The following is a 7767-nucleotide window of genomic DNA, read 5'->3' as shown; positions in this document are numbered from 1 at the left end:
CAGTCTCTATGACATGCACTGACCACCAGGGGGCAGACGCTCCAACCAGTAGGTTAGCTTGCTGCTGGGGTCTGGCCAATCGGGACTGAGAGAGACAGGCCAGACATGCCCTGGAGTCCTCTGACGGTCCCTCCCTGGCTGGCCAACCTCCTTCATCCCTCCCTGGCCCTAATCGTGCACCGGTGGAGTCCCTCAGTCTGGCCTGCACCATCTCGCAATCCGGAACTCCTCAGGGTATGTCAGAGAGCCAGTTTCAGCCCGATCCCACAGGCCAGGCTGAGGGACCCCTCTGGTGCATGAGTTCGTGTACCAGGCCTCTAGTTTTTTACAAAAGCTCTCAGAAAAGTGGGAATAGAGGGATCATACCTCAACATAATAAAGGCCATATATGACAAACCTACAACCAACATAGTATTCAATGGACAAAACCTAAAAGCATTCACCCTAAGAACAGGAACAAGACAGGGATGTCTGCTTTCACCACTCTTATTCAACATAGTACTGGAAGTCTTATCCACAGCAATCAGACAAGAAATAAAAATAAAAGGCATTCAATTTGGAAAGGAGGAAGGAAAACTGTCATTATTCACAGATGACATAATAATATATATAGAAAATCCTAAAGACTCCACCAAAAAAAACAAAAAACCACACACCCTAGATTTAATAAACGAATTTGGCAACATAGCAGAATACAAAATTAACACCCAGAAATGAATGGCATTTTTATACACCAATAATGAACTTTCAGAAAGAGAAACTAAAAAAACCTCTAATTTACGATTGCAGCAATAAAAAAATTAACATATTTAGGAATAAACTTAACCAAGGAGATAAAAAAAACCTATACTCAGAAACCTACGGGACATTGAAAAAGAGAGATAGAATATATAAACAAGTGGAAAAATATACTGAGTTCATGGATTGGTAGAATTAACATCATTAAAATGGCCGTACTACCCAAAGCAATCTATAGATCAATGCAATCCCTATTAAAATACCAATGGCATATTTCACAGATCTAGAACAAACACTCCAAAAATTCATATGGAACCAAAAATGACCCTAGGTAACTGCAGCAATCTTGAGAGAAAAAAAAGAAAAGAACAAAGTTGAAGGGATCACAATACTGGATAGTAAACTGTACTATAAAGTGCTGTAATCAAAACAGCCTGGTACTGACACAAGAACAGGTGTATAGATCAATGGAACAGAAAAGATACCCCAGAAATCAGCCCAAGCATTTGTGCTCAATTAATATTTGACAATGGAGTAAAGACAGTCTCTTCAATTAATGGTGTTGGGAAGATTGGAAAGATACATGCAAAATAATGAAACTAGACTACCAAATTACACCATACACTCAAAATGAATAAAAGACTTAATGTAAGTGTAGAAACCATAAAAATCATAGAAGAACACATAGGTAGCACAATATTAGACATCTCACATATCAGGCTTTTCACAGATACATCTCCTAGGGCAGTGGTCGGCAAACTCATTAGTCAACAGAGCCAAATATCAATAGTACAACGATTGAAATTTCTTTTGAGAGCCAAATTTTTTAAACTTAAACTATATAGGTAGGTACATTGTCATTAACTTAATTAGGGTACTCCTAAGGCTTAGGAAGAGCCACACTCAAGGGGCCAAAGAGCCACATGTGACTCGTGAGCAACAGTTTGCTGACCACGGTCCTAGGGAAAGAGAAACAAAGGAAAAAATAAACAAATGGTACTACATAACACTAAAAAGCTTCTGCACAGCAAAAGAAATCAGCATCAAAATGAAAGTCGAACCCACTGTATGGGAGAACATATTTGCCAATGACACAACTGATAAGAGATTAATTTCCAAAATGTATAAAGTACTAATACAACTCAACAAAAGGAAGACAAACAACCCAATCAAAAAACAGGCAGAGGACCTGAGTAGGCACTTCTTCAAAGAGTACATACCAATAGCCAAGAGACATGAAAAAAATGATCAACATCACTAATTATCAGGGAGATACAAATTAAAATGACAATGAGGTACCACCTCACACCTGCCAGAATGGCTACCATTAATAAATCAAGAAACAAGTGCAGGTGAGGATGTGGAGAAAAAGGAACCCTAGTACACTGCTGGTGGGAATGCAGAGTGGTATAACCACTATGGAAAACAGTGTGGATTTTCCTCAAAAAATTAAAAATTGAGCCGTCATTTGACCCAGTGCTTCCACTTCTAGGAATATATCCTACGAAGTCTTAAATACCAATCAGAAAGAATATAGGCACCTTTATGTTCATAGGAGCATTATTTATAATAGCTAAGGTCTGGAAACAGCCCAAGTGCCCATCAGTAGATGAATGGATAAACAAACTGGTACACTTACACCATGGAAAACTATGCAGCTGAAAAAAGAAGGATCTCTTACCCTTTGAGACAACATGGATGGACCTGGAGAGTATTATGCTAAGTGAAATAAGCCAGTCAGTGAAAAACAAATATCATATGATCTCACTCATATGTGGAATCTAATGAACAAAATAAACTGACAAACAAAATAAATCCAGAGACATTGAAGGTTGTAGAGGACTGACATATTTCAGAGGGAGGGGGAGAAGGAGGGGGGAAGAGACTAACCAAAGGACTTATATGCATACTAGAGGCCCGTTGCAGGGATTCATGCACCAGTGGGGTCCCTTGGCCTGGTTTGCACCCTCTCACAATCCGGGACCCCTCAGGGGATGTCAGAGGCCTGGTGCACGGATTCAGCTGATCCCTGCAGGCCAGGCCAAGGGACCACACCAGTACATGAATCCGTGCATGAGGACTCTAGTATGCATATAAGATCTTTGGTTAATCTTTTTCCACCCTCCTCCTCCTCCCTTCCCTTTGAGATTCATCATTCTGTTCCATGTTTCCATGCCTGTGCATTGAGTGTCTGCCCCCGGTGGTCAGTGTGCATCATAGCTACCGGTCGAATGGTCAAACGGTCGAACAGTCGCTTAGGTTTTTATGTATATAGATATGCATAGCCCATGGACAGACATGTGGAGAAGGCCTGGAGCTGGGTGGAGGTGGTCAATGGGGGGTGGGGGAGGGCACATCTATAATACTTTCGACAACAAAGATATATATTTTAAAAAAGTGCAGCAGGCATTTTAATATTCATAAAGCTGAGAGAAAATTTGTTGTGAGTAGACCTACACAGGAGTTGTGTTAAAGGAAATTCTTCATGCTGGTGGGAAACTATACCAGATGGAAATCTGATTTTATGGGCAGAAATGAAAAGATATGGAAGTGGTAGTAAGTATGTAAATATGGAAAAAAGTCTATCTTTATCTTTACTTATGAAGATAATTTACTGCTTAAATTAAAAATAATAAAGTACCATGAGACTTATAACTAATGTAGAAGTTAAATATGTGACAACAATAGTACAAAGGATTTAAAAGAAGATAAAAATTTATATTTTTGCAAAATACTTATGTAAAATACATAATTGTTCATATTTGAGTTTATGTCCACATTAATTTTTGTTTCCTGTTTGTCCCATCTCTTCATTGTTCCTTTGCAGTTCTCTTCTTCTTTCAAATATTAATTGAGGTTTTTAATATTCCATTTTCTTTAAGAAGAATTATGCTTTGAAAATCTTCATGAGCATTATTTATATTCTACCTCCTGAATCTTACACATGCATTACTGACTGGGCCACATTACTTGCTTTTAGGCTCAACATTAAAAAATTAAAATTAATTTTTAAAAATCCATGATGAACAAAATAAATACCATTTTTAAACATTTCATTTTCCAATGGAAAGAAAACAATATGTTTGTTTTCCTCACTTTTTAAAATATATTTTTATCTATTTCAGAGAGAGGAAGGAAGAGGGAGAGAGAGAAATATCAATGATCACAGAGAATCATTGATCAGTTGCCTCCTGCATGCCCTCTACAGGGATTGATCCAGCAACCTGGGCATGTGCCCTGACTGGGAATCAAACCATAACCTCCTGGTTCATGGGTCAATGCTCAACCACTGAGCCACACTGACTGGGCATAAATGCCAAATTTTAAATAAAGGCAGGATCAGTAATGGTGTCATGCTGGCCATGTTGGAACCTGAGGGAAAAGGAAAAATCTGCCATGTTGATGTCTTCATTTGAAAAAAATTGATAATGGGTTTATAATTTTTAAATTAACTTTGATTTTTAAATATTGCATTCAATATTATTTATTTTGATTATTAAGGTTTCTGGTACTCTGGTGAATTTTGCACCTGAGACAAGGACAAGTACCTCACTTTTCCCACCCTCATTCTGGCCTTGTTGGATATATATAGTCTCCCTTCATCATTGTGCTACATTTTTTCTCTTTTTGAATTATATTGTGAATTTTGCACCTGAGACAAGGACAAGTACCTCACTTTTTTCACCCTCATTCTGGCCTTGCAGGATATATATATATATCTCCCTTCATTATTGTGCTATATTTTTTCTCTTTTTGAATTATATTGTAAGATATAAATCAACTTTTTCTTAACCTTCTTTTTACTTTTTAGCTAATAAATATGCTTCCAAATAGTGTTCTATTATCTCATTCACTGATAGGATTTTGGTGTCAGAATTCAGAATTAATCCAGTTGACACTAGGTAACACATTTTAAAATACCCATCCTATATAATGTCCTGTTATATTCCTTTGCCTAATTTAGTTGACATTCTAATAACTCCCTTTGGAGATATTCAGTATAGTAGTGGTAGTCTCAATTCTCCAAAGAACTTTCTCCACTGCATCTTAAAGGGGTAAAGGAGATTTCAAAATCTAAGTTCCTCTATGTGAGAATAAATATTTATGAACAATGACAAGAATGGTCAGTTAATGTTTCATCAGGATGGGAGGATGGCTATTTTGTGAGAATTATATAAAACTTTTGGAGACTCGAATTTTCAGAAGGAGACTTGAAACAAGAAGGAACAAGAAGAAGACAATATAAGAAGATTGCAACTTTTCTACTGGATGCATTGGAATGAAATGCAATAGAGGTGAGAGTTTCAGGAGGTATAGCCAGAGGCTAATGTCTAAAATTTAGTAGTGTGGCATTCTCAACTCCCCTTCCCCAAGTAGATCTCTGTCTGCTATTGATTCCTTAGAATTACTTTAATGGTGGACAAAACTCCCATTCTATTACCACAATTAAGTAAAGTATCAATAGGCTTCAGAGAGTTGATGTCTGGTGTTAAAACCAAGGAGCATACAAATACTGACATGTTTTATTTTCTTTGTAAAGTACAGATGGAAGGGAGGAAGGTGCAGACAGGGTAGGCTAAAGGCTCTAGAGAAAAATTTAACAGATTTTATAGTTTTGCAGATTAGCCCAGATCTCTGAATTTTCACTCAATATGTTTGTGTTTCTTCTATTGCCTATGGTTCTATTATTGATCAACATAGAACTTTGGCAGTTAGAGAGAAAGTTGTGAAAATGAGAAAAACTTTATGGACAAACAGCTGGCTGCATTGATAATTTTACATCAAGGCTTTAATGCATTGCCACAATTTCTTCTATTAATTGCTCAGATTTATGCAGCTACCATTACCAAAGGTTTACTCTAAAGACATTGAGAAAAGATCTAGTGGCAAATCTTTCCATTCAGTGGAGCTGCCTCTTATTTATTTATTTACTTGCTTTTTTATTTACTTATTTTTAAAATTTATTTTTTTCAGTAACAGTTGGAATACAATATATTAGTTTCATGTGTGCAACATAGGGGTTAGACATTTATTTAACTTATGAAGTGATCACCTGGTAAGTCTAGTACATATCTGACACCATACATAATTATTACAATACTATTGACTATATTTTCTATGCTGTAACTTCACATCTCTGTGACTATTTTTTTTTATAACAGGCAAGTTGTACTTCTTAATCCCTTTCATCTTTTTCACCCATCCCCCGAAGCCCCCTTCCATCTAGAAATTATCAGTTTGTTCTCTGCATCTATGAGTTTGTTTCTGCTTTGTTTGTTAACTTATATTGTTTTTTAGACTTAACATATAAGTGAAATCATATGGTATATATCTTTATATATTTGACTTATTTCACTTAACATAATAACCTCTAGGTCCATTCATGTTGTTATAAAAGGCAAATTTCTTTGTTCTTGTTTTTTATAACTAAGTATATACCTTTGTATATATTTACCACTTCTTTATCCATTTGCTTATCAATGGACACTTAGGTTGCTTCCATATCTTGGCTATTGTCAATAAATGCTGCAATGCACATAGGGATGCATATATCTTTTCAAATTACTGTTTTGGATATCTTTAGATAAATACCCAGAAGTGGAATTTCTGGGTCATATGGTAGTTCCATTTTTAATTTTTTGAGGTACCTCCATACGATTTTTCATAGTGGCTGCACCAATTGACAATTCCATTAATAAGACACAAATGTTCTCTTTTCTCTACATCCCCATCAACACTTATTTGTTGATTGATAATAGCCATTCTGACAGGTATGAGGTGATATCTCATTGTGGTTTTGATTTGCATTTCCCTGATGATTAGTGATGTCGAGCATCTTTTCTTATTTCTGTTGGCCTTCTGTCGGTCTTCTTTGGAGATATGTGTCTAATGGAGCTACCTCTTAACAGCTAAATGTTTTCGGGTTTGGTTTTGGTTGAAACATACTTGAATGAATTACTTATTAATACCATTGTCACCTCATTTGATCCTCATCTATCACCCCTATCAAATAGAAAGAGTCAACACATTATTTATTTGATAGATGAAAACTCAGACTTTTGAAAGGTAAGTGACTTTTCTAGGGTCATAAAGTTAATGAATTGCTGAGCCAAAGCATTAGGATCAGATAAAATGATCCCAAACCAAAGATATTTCTAACATTGCTTTAAAAGCTAGCATTTGAAGGACATTCAGAGGTAATTTACTCTAACCATCCCATTTTATTGATGTGGGAATTTCCTGGCTCAAGACCTATACATTTGCTCAGTGTTTTATATGTATATCATCAGCATCAGTGTTAATTATTATTTGATCATATTATTCAACCTTATCCAGGTTTTTAAGTATATATAAAACTTGTTAATTTATACTTAAATAATTTACAAGCTTCAATCAACATGCTGATAGACACTATACTCAAATTTTTGGAAAATTTTTTACATATATTCATTTCATTAGAATAATACTGAAATTTACTTTTTACATGAAAATGCTAAACTATTCAAGTGTACTTAAAATGTGTGAAGGGTATGGTATGTGAATTACCATACAGATGCTACCAAAAAATAATAAGCTAGACTCTAAATATGGTAGTAAAATCCAAAAACAAACAAAAAAAGGAAAAAATCATCTCATTTTAAGAGTTTCACTTATATGCAGGAAAAATACCATTCAAGAGAAAATGGTTAGTATTGAAGAATGAATTATACATTTTTATTTTATAGACCAAGTGTTTAGAATGGAAGATGGTGGAAAGCGCACATATTGCTCATTCTTGCTTGAAAGCAAACAACAGTAAAGTTTGTTTTGTTTCTGTTTTTAGATATGATGACAAGATAGGCATGGGCTATAATTGAGTAGCAATGAACATGAGGACAAGTGGAAAGAGTGAAAAACTTTCTACGAGGGAGAGGGAAGAGAAAATGATAGAGCTAGATTTAAAGAAAACAAAACAAATAGAGGAAGAAAATTAGGGGACTATAAGAGACAATAAATCAACAGGGAAAATATAACCAAACAGAAAAATAA

The sequence above is a fragment of the Myotis brandtii genome, unplaced genomic scaffold, assembly GCF_000412655.1.
Source record: "Myotis brandtii unplaced genomic scaffold, ASM41265v1 scaffold1056, whole genome shotgun sequence".
Classification (NCBI taxonomy): domain Eukaryota; kingdom Metazoa; phylum Chordata; class Mammalia; order Chiroptera; family Vespertilionidae; genus Myotis; species Myotis brandtii.
The sequence above is the reverse complement of the archived record's forward strand: the minus strand, read 5'-3'. Positions refer to the sequence as shown.